Here is a 17,759-nt window from a genome sequence, read left to right as displayed (position 1 = left end):
CTTTCTACAGTAGTTATTTTATCGGCCAGAAATATAGACGTCGATGTGATTAATAAAAAAGTAATTGAACTTTTAGATATATCAACAGAAAAAATATATTCAGCTATTGACAGTACTGAAAATTGTGACGTCGGAAACATGGATGATGCTATTTTACCTGAATATTTAAATACTTTAAATCCCCCTAATTTTCCGCCATATGAGCTTCAATTACGTAAGTACTCAATAGTGATGTTAATCAGAAATTTAAATTTAAGTGAAGGTCTTTGTAACGGAACAAGATTAATTATTTTAGAGTTAGGGAACAATATTTTGAAGTGCAAAATTTAATCAGGTGACAAATTTGGAGATATTGTATTTATTAATAGAGTAACATTATATTGCGAAAATATATATCCTTTTTCGTTCAAAAGACGACAATTTCCCATTAAAGTAGCGTTCTGTATGACTATTAACAAAGCACAAGGTCAAACGTTTGAAAAAATTGGAGTTGATCTCACGAAAGATATTTTTAATCATGGTCAACTGTACGTTGCTTTTTCGCGAGTCAGGTGTTGGTCAGCTTTACAGGTGTATTTCACTCGTGGAAAGCAAGATAAAATTGTTAAAAACATTGTTTATAAAGAAATTTTTTTATAAATTTTATTACTATGATAAAATGTTTTTTTTTTAAATTTAATTTCAACTACTTTTTTTTTTAATGAAGCGAAGTCATTATAAAAATGGTATTTATGTAAGTTTAATAGAATTATTTATCTCTTTGCATTAAAATCATAATTTATTTTATCCCATAAAATCTCAAGAAGATATTACGAATTATAAATTTTCTATTCCTATTAGTTTCTATAAATCGACTTTACAAAATATACTATTTTAATACTGAATAAATATTAAGTATAAAAAAAATTATATACAATTATTAACAATATTATAAATAAAAATGTTCTAATATAATTAATTATTATAATTATATATTATAATTTTATATGATGATTTTTATATACAAACATTTGATTGTGCGAAGTCTCGCGCCGTGGATCTCACGCTCCTGAGTTGGACTCGCTATCCGTTTTTTTCTTTCGAACTTATTGAATAAAAAAATACAGTATAATGTCAGTAGAAAACGAAAATTAAAAAACTTTTCTAAATGTTACCAAACTTGAAGAAAATTAATACATATTTATATTTAAAATAAAAGTTTTAGATGCTAAGTATCATTTACATTTTCGCAAATTATAATTATCTATATATTAAAACTTTTTAATTTTGACTTAATTGTTCATTTATTGTTGTAAGTTAACATTACATACTATATTTTATTAGAAATAGTGATATCAAAAAAGAAAATAAAATAATTGAAAAATTTTAAATCAACAAAAAGTTAGAGCATAAAAAAACTCGAATAAAAATAAATTATGCTTATTTGGTGTACATGATATACTAAGTTAGATAAAATGCATGAACATCAATCATGCAAAATTTTTTTTTTTAATCTTTTCATTCTTTGTTGATTTTAATAAAATTTGTTTATTTATCTATATTTAATTTTTTTTAGATTCCACTATTTTTTATCAAGATAACAATTTTTTTTTTACTTTTACATCAAAAGTAGAACATGTACTTAGCAGCACATTTTATAGTGAAACTGTTTTTAGGCAGATTTCGTTATTTTTCGTAAAAATTACAATTTCTACTATTTTTTCATTGACAGTTAAAAACGTATCCTTCCCAGCAAACTCAAAAGTAACACTACTTTTTAACGAATATATCTTTCTAAATACAGCTATACAACAGCTGATGTTACATTCAATGTTTGTTTTTTTTTTTTTTTTTTTTTTTTTTTTTTTTAGTTAATAATTAATTTCATCGATAGCGTCAAAGACAAATTAATTTTATTCCAAATACAAAGACTAAATTATAGGAATATAGCCGTAACTATATACCTTATTAGTATTTGTATACCGCTGTAAGGTCGTTATCATGTATAACTTACTTAGTATTTTAATTTAAATATATTACAACATGATTGAAAAGATACAAAAAAAATTCATAACAATTTATAAAATTAAAATGAACCCACGTGATCATAATCATAACTATATTATTATTATTAGTTGTTACGATATATGACTCACCCTCTAATTTGGTAGTAACCGAAATGTGATGGTAAGTAAAGGTGCGTTCCACTAAGCGCTCAAAACGATCGCGCGCTACGTGTATTTTGGTCGTTTTTAACGCTTAGTTGAACGCACCCTAAGTCACGTAATGAAACTTGACTTTTACATTTACAACTTGACTATTACATTTAACTTTTACTTACACAATTTAGCTGACATTACAAATTTTTTAATTTCTCCTTTTGCATCAAAAAATTTATAATATCACAAAACGTGCACAAGCGTTTTTAAATTTTTTATCATTAAAATAGTATTCAAAAAATTGTTAAAAAGATATGAGATTTTAAAAGAACCAGACATTAGGCATAAGAAAAATTATAAGAAATTGCTTAAATATTAATATCACTCGCGCGCAAATTATTCCTAGTAACATAAATATGTAATGAAAACGAAATACAACAATAATAGTATATTACACACCTAGGGAAGTAAAGTAAGAAATGTCTCAGATCACATGTAATTGTTGGCCGAGGCGAAGCCGAGGTCAACAAACATGTGATCTGAGGCTTTCTTATTTACTTCCCGAGGAGTGTATACTATTTTTTTGTCCGACGAAGGCGGAAAGCGGCAACTTAGTTTAGCGCAGCGGGACGAAAGTTGCCACTTTCCGCCCGGAGGGCAAAAAAAAAAATTAAAATTATTTAATGTTTATTTAGTTACATCATTCCACTTTACATTAGTATTATTTACTCTAAGTAAGTTTCTTTTTTACAAATTAATTTTTTCGTCGAAATTCATAACAATTTTTCCTAATTGGATAAAGCTAGAGACCATAAAAAACTTCATCAAGTTTTTCTTCTATTAGAATATGCTCCTTGCAGCATTAGTAGTTTTCAATTAATTTATTTCTTCGTAGATGGTCTTGTAATTCACTCCAAATATCACTTATTTGATCTGGAGTGACTCTGAGGAGAAATTTTTTATCCAGACATGCAATATGCATGGCATGCATCTTGGATAAATATATGAGGTTGTAGAAAACTTCAATGGATTTTTCATGTAAAGCTTCAGTACTCCAAAATTCAATTATCCATTGTTAAAGTCGTTGAGCAGCTTTATAGGCACAATCCTAAGTTGATGTCATCAAATGATGACTTCGATTTTCACAGCGAAAAGTTTGATAAGACTTGATTGCGTTAATAGTGTAAAAACGCATAATTGCAATGTATATGATTGGTGTAGTTGCATCTATCATTATCACACTAAGCCATCTTGCTTTTTCAGTTTCATGCGTGTATGTAATACGTGCATTTATTGTTAAATCTCTGATGATTTCTTTTATAAGGTGATATGATGTTGTAATCGAAGTCTTTTATTACTCTTTCCTTGTTAAAATTATCGGATGGTAGTTTAAACATGAAATATCTGCATTTATTGGTTTCATTGTTGAAAACACTTCTTGAGATATTAATTGCACAGAGTTCTTTTACTATATACTTTCCATTAGCTTGTTCAAAACCAGTTGTTTAAATTATTATAATAATTTAATCTCCATTTCGTTCACTTTTTAGTCAAACGCTTCTCCAGTGTAGCTTATTTTATAATGATCGTAATAACTTAAGCAAATTCACGAGATTAATTAATAAAGATGCTTAAAGTTGAATAAATAGAGAGCAATTTAAAATAGTCTGGAGGTTCTGAGTTATTGTCAGCATTCATTCTAGAGTCTGGATAGACTAAATGTTTAATAGCATCATATGCACAACTGAGAGACTTAAGAAAGTTTTTTTATTATTTCTCTAATGTTTGAGTAATTCGATAAGCTCATCGAGTGGGTCTACAAGTTAAATTGTGCTAGGACAGACCGTCAAGTCTCTAAGAACATCTAACAAATCGTGGTTTTTTGATAATAAATTCAATACCAAACACTTTGAAGAATTAATATACAATAATATCACCCGTTAAACTACTTTACACGATGAAAAAATTTTTAGAATTGTGGATATCCAGTGAGTATTGTTGGGTCTTATAGCTAAATCTCCGCCAAGAAATTGGTGGAAAACGGGAGTAATATTAATAAAAATTGCTGAATAATAAGATTCCTATAAGATGAATTAAAAAAATATAAAAATTCGTGAAAAAAATATACATTTTATGTCAAAAAATAAGTTAAATATGTCAGTTAATCAATACAAACCACATTTTTCAAGAAAATTTGGTGATCAATTAATAAATGTCAATTTCCACATATGTGCTGTCAATCATAACAAGAAACAGCGAAATTTCCCATTTCACCCACTCAACTCCTCACGCTTTCACGCATCCAAACAGTCGCCCAACTTTTTTATATTCCTCCGATCACAACTACATAAGACCCCTCACTCAACCTCAACCACTCCACTTACCCATCGCTGAGCAGACCCCAAAAATGGCCGTTAATATATACGATCTCCCAACGTCGATAATAAAGAAAGAGGTGCAACCAACAAAAATTACTCGTTGATATGGAAGAGCGCAGAAATTAATGCAGTCGTCTAGGAAGATTGCTAACACCGGCACACAAAAAAAAAAAAGTTGTCTGTACTTGGGACGCGCCACATATATTCCCATGTAATTTGACCCGCTGAACCCGAATTTGAGGTCCGTTTGGCCCCTACACCCTAGGATTTTGAGAAAACTGTAAAAAACCGAAAAAAAACGGGAAAATTGGGGGTTTTGGTGATTGAAAAATTTTTTTAGATTCTAACTATGCATGATTTTCATGTATTTCGATCTGCTTTATACTTATCTGAAGTGTACTCAGACCAGCAGCCATTAAAAGTCTAAGTAAATCCCGAAAAACCCATGAAAATTGCGAAAAAAACAAAAATTCCCAATATTGTGATAAAAAAATGTATTGAGCTAAATATATGATGATTTTCATGTAGGTTTATCGACGACATATAAATCTCCAACTTTTATAACTCAGACGTCTCGAAAACATCAAACAAATGTGCAAACAACCACGAAAATTTGAAAAAAATCAAATGTAATATAATAAAAATCGAGTTATTATTCAAAATAAATAAAAAAATCATATCATTCGATCTGTGATGCATAAAAAAAAAGTATTTCGTCTTAAGACTTAAAAAATTAATTTTTCGGAAAATATCATCAAAACCCTTTGGATTTGAATTTTAATTCGTTCTCCGCTTATATCTCACCCTTTTATCTTCAAACGTCCTGCATAAAGGGTTTCTCTTTCGTTTCCTCTCTTCTTCGGGTAAATCTCTCTTCAGAGTCCAACAATGATCTACCATCATATTGACATCCACTCATGTTTTGATGGAATGTTTCTTCTCTTTCTTCACTGAAATTACCAAGATTTTCAGGAAAGTGTGAAAGATGAGATTGTAAATAGTGCAATTTTGTATTCACATTCCCTAAAAAATTTCGAGATACTTCCTTAAAACTTCCCAAGCTGCTCTCTCAATCTTGTGCATCTCATACTCAAGATTAGCATCCTGGAATTGAGTCCGAATTTGGGGTACATAAAAATTCCTTCTTTCAATTTATTGTCACTTATAGCTGGAAATTTTTCGTCCAAGTACTTAACACAGTTGCCATTTTTATCGAGAGCTTTGACAAAATGCTTCATAAGGTCAAGCTTGATATAAAGTGGTGGCAGCAAGTACTTGTAAGGATTAATGAGAGATTCTCGCATAACGTTGTGAGAACCATGATTCAAATTCTTTCTTGTTGGCCGTTCTTTTCTACTGTAGGGAATTTTCCGATCGTGACTATCCTACAAACATACAAGAAGGGATATATTGTGAACCAGATTGTTGGCTTAACTAGTGTAGCAATTTTCAGATCACCACAAACTTTTCAATGATTTTTGGTCAAATGAGCTACTGGAGTCGGTGCTTTGAGACTTCGCTTAGCAAAAGCAATGAAAAACTTTCACTCCTCGTCCTGAAAGTGTTCGGCTTTAACTCATCAATCAAACTTCTTACATCTGAACAGTCCACTAATGAATTTTCGCCGTTTTAAAAATGTTATCAGATTTTTTTTCCCTATCACGATAAAAATAAGCTGTTCTATTTTTAGTTAATAAATTTTTTTCTTTTAAGCTGATGTTTCAGGGTTTTCACTTCTAGGAACTTTTGGGCTCAGAATCGATTTCTTGCTTAAATGCTTGTGCCTGTAACCAGGGCACCTCCACGTGGTGACGGCGGGCAACAGGACCGTCTGGCATAGTCCCTGGGTTAACGGCTTGAATGCCGTCATGGCAGGCACAAGTAATAAGTGTTTTACGATGCAGGGACCCGGAATCCCAGTATCGGCGTCTGGTCAGAGTGAGAAAGCAGGCTCGCAGGCGTCGTCATCAAGTGACTGCAGCTCTTCATTAGTGGGTGACTTGGCTTCTGAAGCGTTTAATATGACAAGAAGTGTCTCTCACATATGTAACAAAAACTCCAATTGCTTCTGTTACATATGTGGAGAATTTGAAGTAACGAAAAGTCGTAGATCTTTTTCAAACAAATTGAAAAATGTCTACGAAACCTGCTTCGGTATCCAGATTACGAACTGGGAAGCAACTTGGGTACCACATTCACTTTGCAATCGGTGTCACACGATGCTTACTCGTTGGGGGCCGACGAACAGTAAACAGTGCTTGGGATGCTCCAAACCTGTGATTTGGTCTGCACCAACGAGTCAAAAGCTGCTATTTTTGCACGACGGAAGTTTCAGGTTTTTCTTCGACAACCAAACATAAAATTCAATATGCCAACGTAACATCAGTTGTGCCAGCAGAAAAAGTTTTGAATGTCGAAGAACCTGCAGCTCCTGAACCAGTGAATGAACATGAAGAGATGGAAGTTGAAGATAACTTTGAAGAAATCGATCCTGAACCCGAAGAGATCCATTCTGAGGATGAAGAATACATCCCGAGTGGTGTTCCTAGAAGTAAAGACCCTGAAGTCTTCGATCAACTTGAATTGAATGACCTTGTACGAGACTTAGGACTATCTAAGGTAAAAGCTGAACATTTAGCCTCAGCTTTAAGGAAAAAAATTTATTAGCTAAAAATACAACAGCTTATTTTTATCGTGATAGGGAAAAAGAGTTCCGGAAGTATTTTACAAAAGACAGCGAAAATTCATTTGTGTACTGTTCAGATGTAAAAGGACTGATCGATGAGTTGAAGCCAAACACTTACAAAGACGAAGAATGGAGGCTTTTTATTGACTCCTCTAGGCGAAGTCTTAAAGCTGTGCTTCTTCATAATGGAAACTTATTGGCACCGATTCCAGTAGCTCATTCGACTAAACTAAAGGAGACTTATGACAATTTACAGGTTGTATTAGATAAAATAAACTATTCAGAACATCAATGGAAGGTTTGTGGTGATCTGAAAATTGCAACAATATTGCTAGGCCAACAATCAGGGTTCACAAAGTACCCCTGCTTCTTATGTTTGTGGGATAGCCGAGACCGAAAGAATCATTACATTCAAAAAGAATGGCCAACAAGAACAAATTTGAATCCTGGTTCTCACAATGTTACGCGACAATCTCTAATTGATCCTTCCAAGTACTTGCTGCCCCCACTTCATATCAAGCTTGGCCTTATGAAGCAATTTGTCAAAGCTCTGGATAAAGATGGAAACTGTTTTAAGTACTTGGGCGAAAAATTTCCAGCTATAAGTGACGCTAAATTAAAAGAAGGAATTTTTGATGGACCCCAAATTCGGACTCTATTCCAGGATGCTAATCTTGAATATGAGATGAACGAGATTGAGAGAGCAGCTTGGGGAAGTTTTAAGGAAGTATCACAGCAATTTTTAGGGAATACGAAAAGTGATAACTACGCAACTTTAGTTGACGAGTTGTTATACAACTATAATACTTTAGGTTGCTTAATGAATACAAAATTGCACTATTTACATTCTCATCTTTCACACTTTCCTGAAAATCTTGGTGATTTTAGTGAAGAGCAAGGTGAGAGATTCCATCAAGACATTAGTGTGATGGAAAAACGATATCAAGGAACGTGGGATGTAAATATGATGGCAGATCATTGTTGGACTCTGAAGAGAGATTTACCCGAAGAAGAGAGGAAACGAAAGAGAAACCCTTTATGCAGGACGTTTGAAGATAAAAGGGTGAGATATAAGCGGAGAACGAATTAAAATTCAAATCCAAAGGGTTTTGATGATATTTTCCGAAAAATTAATTTTTTAAGTCTTAGGACGAAATACTTTTTTTTATGCACCACAGATCGAATGATATGATTTTTTTTATTTATTTTGAATAATAACTCGATTTTTATTATATTACATTTGATTTTTTTCCAATTTTCGGGGTTTTTTGCACATTTGTTTGATGTTTTCGAGACGTCTGAGTTATAAAAGTTGGAGATTTATATGTCGTCGATAAACCTACATGAAAATCATCATATATTTAGCTCAATACATTTTTTTTTTATCACAATATTGGGAATTTTTGTTTTTTTCGCAATTTTCATGGGTTTTCGGGATTTACTTAGACTTTTAATGGCTGCTGGTCTGAGTACACTTCAGATAAGTATAAAGCAGATCGAAATACATGAAAATCATGCATAGTTAGAATCTAAAAAAATTTTTCAATCACCAAAACCCCCAATTTTCCCGTTTTTTTTCGGTTTTTTACAGTTTTCTCAAAATCCTAGGGTGTAGGGGCCAAACGGACCTCAAATTCGGGTTCAGCGGGTCAAATTACATGGGAATATATGTGGCGCGTCCCAAGTACAGACAACTTTTTTTTTTTTGTGTGCCGGTGTAATCTATCACAATCTCATGTCGGCAATGCAGATCCCTGTCATGGTTCCAGGGTCCCCCTTGTTTTACTACTGTGAATCTTTTTTTTTGCCTAATTACGTGAGTATTCTTTGAAAAAAATTGCTACATACAAATTTCGGTCAGAACTACTTGTATCATATTTAATTATCAAAAGTAGATAAAAAGCAAACGCTCTAGAAAAAAAAAATTATATTGAAAGCATTAATCCAGCTGAACTTTTTGATGAGTTTTCTACAACTAAAAGAAAAAAAAGTATTTGATTTTTGGCACATCCAAGTACATATTCACATACAGAATTATACATAATTATGACCACTGTAATCTATTTAAAATCAGTATCCATCACTTCATATGTTTATTGAACTAGAATATAAGTATGAGCAAAATAGTCAAAAATTTATTTATTGAAGTATAACTATCAATAATGTAGTGAATAATAATAGTCTATTTCTAAGATAATGATGCTTGTGGTTGTTGAACTTATAATCATCGGCTTATAATCATCGTTTTCTCTCTTCAATTCTTCCCAAATTTGGAAATGACGGTTAGGGCACTTCCGTTCCTTTAATCACCCTGCAAGCTTCCGTGAGGTTGTCTCTGTTGAACATAATTGAAATAATTAGTTAGTTTAATAACAATAGTTATTTTTTAAGTAATTATTTATAATTTCTTGTGAAATTAAAGACATCGGTTCCATGATAATTGATCCCCGTACTTAAATACCACGACAACTGTCCCTACGTCAAGTGATCCAACTGAGAACTGATCCCACTGACAACTGATCTCATCGACAACTGATCCCACCCACCATGTTGTGTCCTTTTATCAAGGATGCTGAGTGTAGTTGTACTAGATGTAGAATAGAATAATAATTCATTTCTTTCCAAATGGGGGGCTTCGCCACTCAATCATCACCGCGGCTCCACCCCGGACCCCTCTGAGGCTTCGCCACGAACCTCGATAACTTTTGTGAATGGGGGGCTTTGCCCCCCAACCCCCACTGGGGCTTCGCCCTGGACCCTGCTAAACCTTGGAATCATATGTCGGCGGGATCATTTGTCGGTGGAATCAATTAACGCTGGGATCAAATTACAGGTATTAGTTGTCGCCGTATTAAATTCTAGGGATCATTTAACGTGACACCAAGACATCGTATGTCAATCTAATGCAGCAAACGTTAATATACCAAAAGTTCGTTTAATGCTGTTTTCGTACTATCACTAATTATTGGTTCTTTGCACTTCTAGATATTGAGAACATGCAGAATTTGATTTATAATGTCTAAAAATTCAACATAAAGTGGCAAAAATTAGTATTTACGATGGTTCTCGAACAAACAAGAAATTATTTTGTAAACCTTAAAAACCAACAGGTAATTGAAAAAAATGCAACAAATTAAACAATTTTCAAAACGACAGATTTGTTGAGGAATGCATTGTGTAGAGAAGCTACATAAAATTTATAGGCTTATAAAATTTGCAGATTTATAAGTGATTTTTCTGAAAAAATTTGCAAGTAAATAAGGTATTGTACACCAAAGGTAGAGATTAAATGCCTCAGAACTCACTTAAGCATTATTCATTGAATTCGAAGAGAATTGCTTTATGACTTTAAATTTTTACTATAAACTAGCATCCCAACCAGTATCGATGGCCATTAAATAGAATAAATACATTTTTTTTTTAATTTTTGAATGATTTGATTTCTAAATTTCAACAGTAAGGATAAAAAAATAATAACAATCTACCGTAATTCATGGCTAAATTTGTCATTAAAGACAATTTTGGTTACTGGGGAAATAAAGGATAAAGGAAAGGGGGGACCTTACTAAGTAGGATTTTTCTGATTTCCAGTAACTGAAAAAATAATTCGGACAGCCCAGAACGAGACGCGAACCTGGATTAATAAGTTACGTGCAAAAGGCGCGTAACTCTACCAGGTAAGCTATCCTAGACACTATTCGTAACTACCATTCAGTCACCTAATAAGACCTACCGAATAATAAACTCCACCGTCCATCTTACGGTAAAAAGCAATAATTCATAGCTAAATTTGTCATTATAGACAAATTTAGGGACTGGGGAAATAAAGAAAAATGGAAAAGGAGGGACCTTACTCAGTAGGATTTTTTTTTTATGTGAAACATCTATAGCCGCACGTAAAACCGAATTCTGGCGTAGCGACGCATGCCGTGGCGACGCGTCGCCACGCTATATGATGGTATATATATATACAGTCTATATGCAGTAGTTTGTACGGTGTGGTGACTCTCTCTCTCTACACTACTCTATCTCTCTCGCTACACTGAGCTCGGATACCTATAGTGTATACTCCGTAGTGTACACAGTGTTGTTTACTACAGTACATATAACATGTGTTTTACTTGAAAACAAATTATTTTTTTGATAATAAAATGTCTGACCGTGATAATTTAGAGAGTGAAAGTGATCAGCCTCTTGCAAAAAAAGCAAAATCACACTATGACACACTATCAAGTCATCAGTAAGTTAATTATATTTTTATAATTAAAGTATGCAATTATCTGTGCATTAAGCACGCGTATATTTGGTGTGTTTTGAGCGCCAGTAAATGTAAAATCTACTCTCTTGGTAGATTAAAATTCACATAAACTTCATTGCATATAATGTTTTTAAATTAATTATTAATTTTAATTTCATTCTTATTGGAATTAATACATTAAAACAATTGCTTAGAGAATGAATTACGTATATTAGAGAATAGATTTACCTATAGCTACGCTTAAAAACTTGGGAGCAATAGCCAAAAGAAGAGAAAATATCATGAGTAATGATCGTTTTTGCGAACTCATGAGAAGCGCTAATGAAAAACAGAAAGATTTGCTGCTACACGTCATTCATCACAATTTATCTGCAGAGAGATCACCTTAACAATTATTTTTTACTGGACCAGCTAGATGTGCAAAAACCTTTGTAATAAAATTGATAATGGAAGTATATAACAGATTTTCTGATAATGATGGGTTCTGCAATTTATACATTACGTGTGCTTCGACTGGTAAAGCTGCAGTAGCTATTAACTGAACTACTGTTCATACTGCATTGAAAATATCATTGTCAAAACTAATGCCGTTGTCAATAGAAACAGCACAACAATATCGATGCTTATTTAAATATGTCAAAGTTTTAATAATTGACGAAATCAGTATGATTAGTGCCGAGCTCTTGAACCAAAGAGACGCAAGACTAAAGCAAATAACCGGAAATTTTGATGAAAATTTTGGTGGTCTAGACATTATGTTTATTGGAGATTCGCGACAATTACCTCCAGTCCGTGCAACTCCAATCTATAAGCAGTCTAAACAACGGATGATTGGACCCTTACTTTGGCGAGGATTGAAATTCTACGAAATAACTCAAATAATACGTCAAGATAACAAAATATTTGCTTCTATTCTGACAAAAATTGGCAGTGGTATTATTTTAAATGATGATGAATTAGCTGTTATCGAGTCTAGATTTTTTACGAAGGAAGAAGCCTTGCGCCTGTGTCCAAGTGGTGTACGATTATTTCATGATAACGCATCAGTTAACGCATATAATGTACTAGCTTTACAAACTGAAATTAAAATAGATTCAATTGCAATGGACATTATTTCTGGTTGTACTAATCATGAGCAAGAAGCAAACATGAGACAAAAATTACACAAGTTGTCAGTGATTTATACTGGAGGTTTGCCATACGGAATCATTTTTGTTATTGGAAAACCTTATATTATTACAACTAACAGAGACGTGGTAGCCGATTTAGCTAACGGCACCGTTGGAAAGCTGGTTCATATAGAACAAAATGATGAAAATCAAGTAACTCGCATATGGCTCGTTTTTCCAGATAAAAACACTGGTATGGTGGCTAGAAGAAAAGCCGCTGCCTTTCTTGCGAAACATAATATCGATAGACGTGCAGTCCCTATCGTACGTCAAACTTCAAGTATACCACTCAATAATAATAAAACCATTGTGGGAAAAAGAAATCATTTACCATTGATATCAGGATGTGCTATGACTATTCATCAGTCTCAAAGAGGTACATATGACGAGGTGGTCTATGAGTATAGTAAAAGTCAGTCTATTTCTTTACTTTACGTAGCTTTGACACGAGTAACAAGTCTTGAAGGGTTGTTTATATGTAACAGTCAGGATAAATTGAGATTTTATCATGGAAGAAGAGTAGATCGATCAGTTTCAAGTTTACAGCAAGAATTTAAAGGATTATCTCTAAACAATCTTACTATATTGCAAAGACTGATCACTGAATTTGTAAATTCCAGAAATAAATTAACCATTCATACTTTAAACTGCCAAAGTCTCAGAAAACATACTACTGATTTACAAGATTCTATTTGTCAAAGGAGTAACTTTTTATTACTAACTGAAACATGGCTTCCTGCAGATGAATCAGGTGACTTACCTAATTTTCATTGTATAGCTAAATTTAAGAGACAAAATGTTAGAGCCGCTCGAGTTGCCATTTATAAAAACAACAATACTTCACATATTACTACATTCAACATGGATTTAGTAATCCAAAGTGCTACAGAAGTTCATGTCTCCCAAACATCTATTGGCGATAGATGTGCTTCACACGTTAAGCTAGAAGATGGAAGTGAATTGATGATGATTGTTGTGTACATTTCTCCTAATAAAAAAATAAATAACATCATTTCATTTTTACACGAGAGATTATTTCCGTACAGTCACAGAGGTTCAATAACTTTCAAAACCAATAAAGACAAACTACCATTGATTTTAGCTGGGGATTTCAATGTGAATTTTTCAAAAGATGAATCAACGCGATTAATGACGTTTCTCCAAGAAAAATTTCAATTGCAAATTAATAACAATCCAAGAGAACCTACCACCAGATACGGAACAACAATAGATGCTGTATTTATTAGATATCTTGATAATGTTATGTCCAATACTTTTGTAACATACTTCAGTTACCATCGACCAATTGTCACAGTAATACCGTCCTCAGAGGCAACATCGAATGTAACTATTACCGAAGTCACTAATTAAACGAATTAAGTAGTCACGATTTAAAATAAATTCGTAAATTTTTGTATTTAATGAAAATAAATGTTTATTCAATAAATAGTCATAGTTATCTGGAAAAAAAATCGAAATATTTTATTTCATCATTATGAAATATTTAGTTCCAATTACAATCTGTTCTTTTCTGCATATTACTTTTACAAAATAATGTCGATGTTTCACATCTGCCTGGCGTCCCGTGACGGCTCATATTTTTTTATAATAAAATGAGAACAATACCAATCCAGAACAATAACTCTTACTAATAATCAAACATACCGGTAAATTTCATCAACTTGAAATAAGAGTCATTGCCATTTTTAACTTCCCGCTAAGAAAATCGAAGATTTTCAAAAATCGGAAAGTTATTGTTTTCACCCCGTTTAGCAAAAATCGAGTTTTCATCAGATCTTGACGTTTGGAGATCATAGGAAGCTATGTGAACCGCTACATAGGAACGTAAGTGAACCACTTATAACTTTCGAACGGCTCATCCGATTTTATCGCAGTTGATGCCATTCAAAAGAGCTTGGCCAAACTTACATTTTACGTATAATTTGAACCGATTCGGATCAGTAGTTTTTGAGAAATCCTAAAAAAACTAAGAAAAAAAATTTTTCAAATGTGGTTTTTTTTGGATAACTTTTAAAGTCTCCACCGATCGATTTCAAAAACTAATCAGCTCTAGACAGTAAAAAAACCTCGTCGATCGTTTCCAAGCTGGTCATAATCGGTTAATTCGTTCGAGAGATATCGTGAACGATAGAAAACCGAAGAAAGTGTTTTTTCGAAATTACTCCGAAATTTATGGTTTGATCAATAAAAACCTAAAAATTCTTTATAAAGCTAATAAAGCGTCAAGTGCCGCCAACTGCGTAAAAATCGGTTGATCCATTCAAAAGTTATTGCGGTTTGAAAATTCCAAAAGTAGTGTTCTATGAAAGTTCTATCAGACTTTTGAGCTCGAAGAGCTCAAATGCATAGAAATACTATCTCTTTGAGCTCAGCAAGCTAAAAATATCACATAAATTATATTTTGAGCTCAAAAATCTCAAAAACGTCATAAGTACAATTTTAAGCGCCCAAGTATGGAATTAGTAGGAAGTTGCAGGGATGGCCTTTAGGGTGAACCGTTTTACTAATTATTTTTAACTATTTTATCGGAAATATATATATATATATATATATATATATATATATATATATATATATATATATATATATATATATATATTTTGGTACTTCGAACAAACTTTTTAATTTTTTAACTTCCCGCTAAGAAAATCTCAGATTTTCAAAAGTCGGGAAGCTATTGGTTTTACCCCGTTTTACAAAAATCGAGTTTTCATCAGATCGCAACGTTTGAAGGTCATAGGAAGCTTTCCTGACTATCCCAGCGAGTGTGTCACTATGTCTTTATGTATGTATGTTTGTGTGTGTGTGTGCGTGTGTGTGTGCGTGTGTGTGTGTGTGTGCTTGTGTGTTTTTGTTTTTTTTTTTTGTTTTAAGGGGGGGGAATCCTTTTTTACGGATTCTAGGCATAGTTGTTTGGCCTGGATATGTGGCGACTCGACGCAGTGTCATACTAAAACTCGACGCTAGCGCTCCTACCCACTAAACCCTAAACCCCTTTTCCTCTTTCCTCTAATCCCTCATGGAAACCGCCGTTAGGCATTACTTCGTGAGGGAAGGATCTAGCTACTGCTCTTGCTTCTGATAGCTAAGGTGTTATTTTACCTTTCTTATAGTTGTTGTCATTTGTTCTTCTTCTTTCGATGGAACGCAAGTCTATAAGGACTTCTGTTGCAAATGTGCTGATGGCGTTCCAGGAGGCTCTTGATGACAACATTGCTTCTACTATTGTCTCTAGTTGGATTTTCTTCTTTAAGATCATCTCCAGCTCATCTCGCTGTGGGTAAAATCGTGGGCACTCAAAGAAAACGTGCTCCGCGTCTTCATTGATTCCTGGGCAGGACGGGCACTCCGGTGAATCATCATGCTTGAAGCGGTGAAGATACGTCCGAAAACATCCATGTCCTCACAACAACTGCGTCAGATAGTAATTGACCTCGCCATGACTTCGGTTTAGCCAAACGTCGATCTTCGGTATGAGACGATGTGTCCATCTCCCTGTTGTCGTGGCGTCCCACTGCGATTGCCATTGTGCGATGCTGTTCTGCCGTTCTTCAGCACTGAGTTCCTCGGCACTTTGTGTGGTTGTCCTCTTTCGTTGGTAAAGGTTCCGTCTTTCCTCAGCTAGGACTCTGAGCGGCAAAGTTCCAGAAATGACACACACTGCTTCCTCTGATATTGTTCGAAAGGCGCTTGCAACTCGTAGGGCACTCATACGATATATTGGTCGAACTTTTCTCCATGAATCTTGCACCTCTAGTGCGTCAGCCCAAATTGATATTCCGTAGGTGAGCACCGATGTGACTACTGATGACAATAGTAGCCTCCTGCTCTGCTTTGGGCCTCCGAAGTCCGGCATCAATCGTGCGAGACTAGCTCTCACTACTGACGCTTTCGTACAGACGTGTTCCACTTGCTGCTTGAAGTTGAGTCGGGCATCAAGCATCACTCCCAGATATCGTATATGAGGTTGTGATGTGATTTCTCGGTCACCGACTTTTATCTTAATTGTTTCAACTTCTTTTTGGCTGGTAATAAGCACTGCTTCGGTCTTCTGCTTGGCCAGTTGTTGGTTCACTGTATCCATCCACTGGTTGATTTTCTCAAAAGTGATGTCAAACAGATGTTGAATCTCGTCGAGGTGTTTGGCGACGATCACTGCGGCAACATCATCCGCATACGCTACCAGTTTGACACATCTTGGAAGCTTCACTCTCAGGAGCCCGTCATACATGATATTCTACAGAAGTGTACCAAGAACAGAGCCCTGTGAAGAAGTCAGTAAACTCAGCAATTGAGAGGCTAGGTGGTAGGTGGCAGCTGTAAAAACGGATGCCATCTACTGATGCTGCTACAAAGCCAGCGCTGCCATTGGTAGCTACACTCTGGAAAGGGAGCTTACCACAAGCCCAGATCGCAGCTTTCGTGGTGATATCCGTCTCCCAAGGTTGTCCAGCTAAATGTTTATATGGCTCCGATAAAAGCACAACGTCGAGCTTTAATTCCCGTACTGTCTGCATAAGCAGGTCATGCGCAGCTTCGCAGTGATTGATGTTCAGCTGCAGTATCCTCATGTTCGTTTATTTGTCAGCTTCTGGAGTGCTTCTTGGAAGACTGGACATCGGCCAGAACCAGACCGGTGAGCAGCGTCCTGAGAGCCAGATTTTTCCGCACATAACGCACATTTCACTTTATTTGGGCATTGAGCAGCTTGATGACCTGTTTGCCCACATTTGATGCAAAGCCCAAATCGGTCGACTTCGCTTTTACATTGGGCAGTAGTGTGCCCAAAGTGCCAGCACTTATAGCATCGTAGTGGTGTCTTAATTGCTCTGACACGGCAATTTACCCAGCCAATTCTTATTTTGCCTGTCTTTCCGAGTATCTTCTGCACTATTGCTGCTGGCAATCGTACCGAAGAAGTTTGAGTACCTCTGTAAGCAGTTTGAGTACCTCTGTATGTGTGTGTGTGTGTGTGTGTGTGTGTGTGTGTGTGTGTGTGTGTGTGTGTGTGTGTGTGTGTGTGTGTGTGTGTGTGTGTGTGTGTGTGTGTGTGTGTGTGTGTGTGTGTGTGTGTGTGTGTGTGTGTGTGTGAGTATGTAAACCTCCATA

General features: G+C 34.5%; 1 protein-coding gene across 1 annotated transcript in view; it reads right to left on the bottom strand.

Moving 5' to 3' along the window:
- Positions 1-9,195: 9,195 nt before the first annotated feature.
- The window catches only part of LOC123263035, a 50,004-nt gene continuing 41,440 nt past the window's right edge, over positions 9,196-17,759 (bottom strand). The window contains exon 2 of the transcript XR_006509080.1: positions 9,196-9,537. The gene's annotated coding sequence lies outside the window, so the exon portion shown is untranslated. The remainder of the gene's footprint in view (positions 9,538-17,759) is intronic.

The sequence above is a fragment of the Cotesia glomerata genome, linkage group LG1 (assembly GCF_020080835.1).
Source record: "Cotesia glomerata isolate CgM1 linkage group LG1, MPM_Cglom_v2.3, whole genome shotgun sequence".
NCBI lineage: Eukaryota > Metazoa > Arthropoda > Insecta > Hymenoptera > Braconidae > Cotesia > Cotesia glomerata.
The sequence above is the reverse complement of the archived record's forward strand: the minus strand, read 5'-3'. Positions and strand labels throughout refer to the sequence as shown.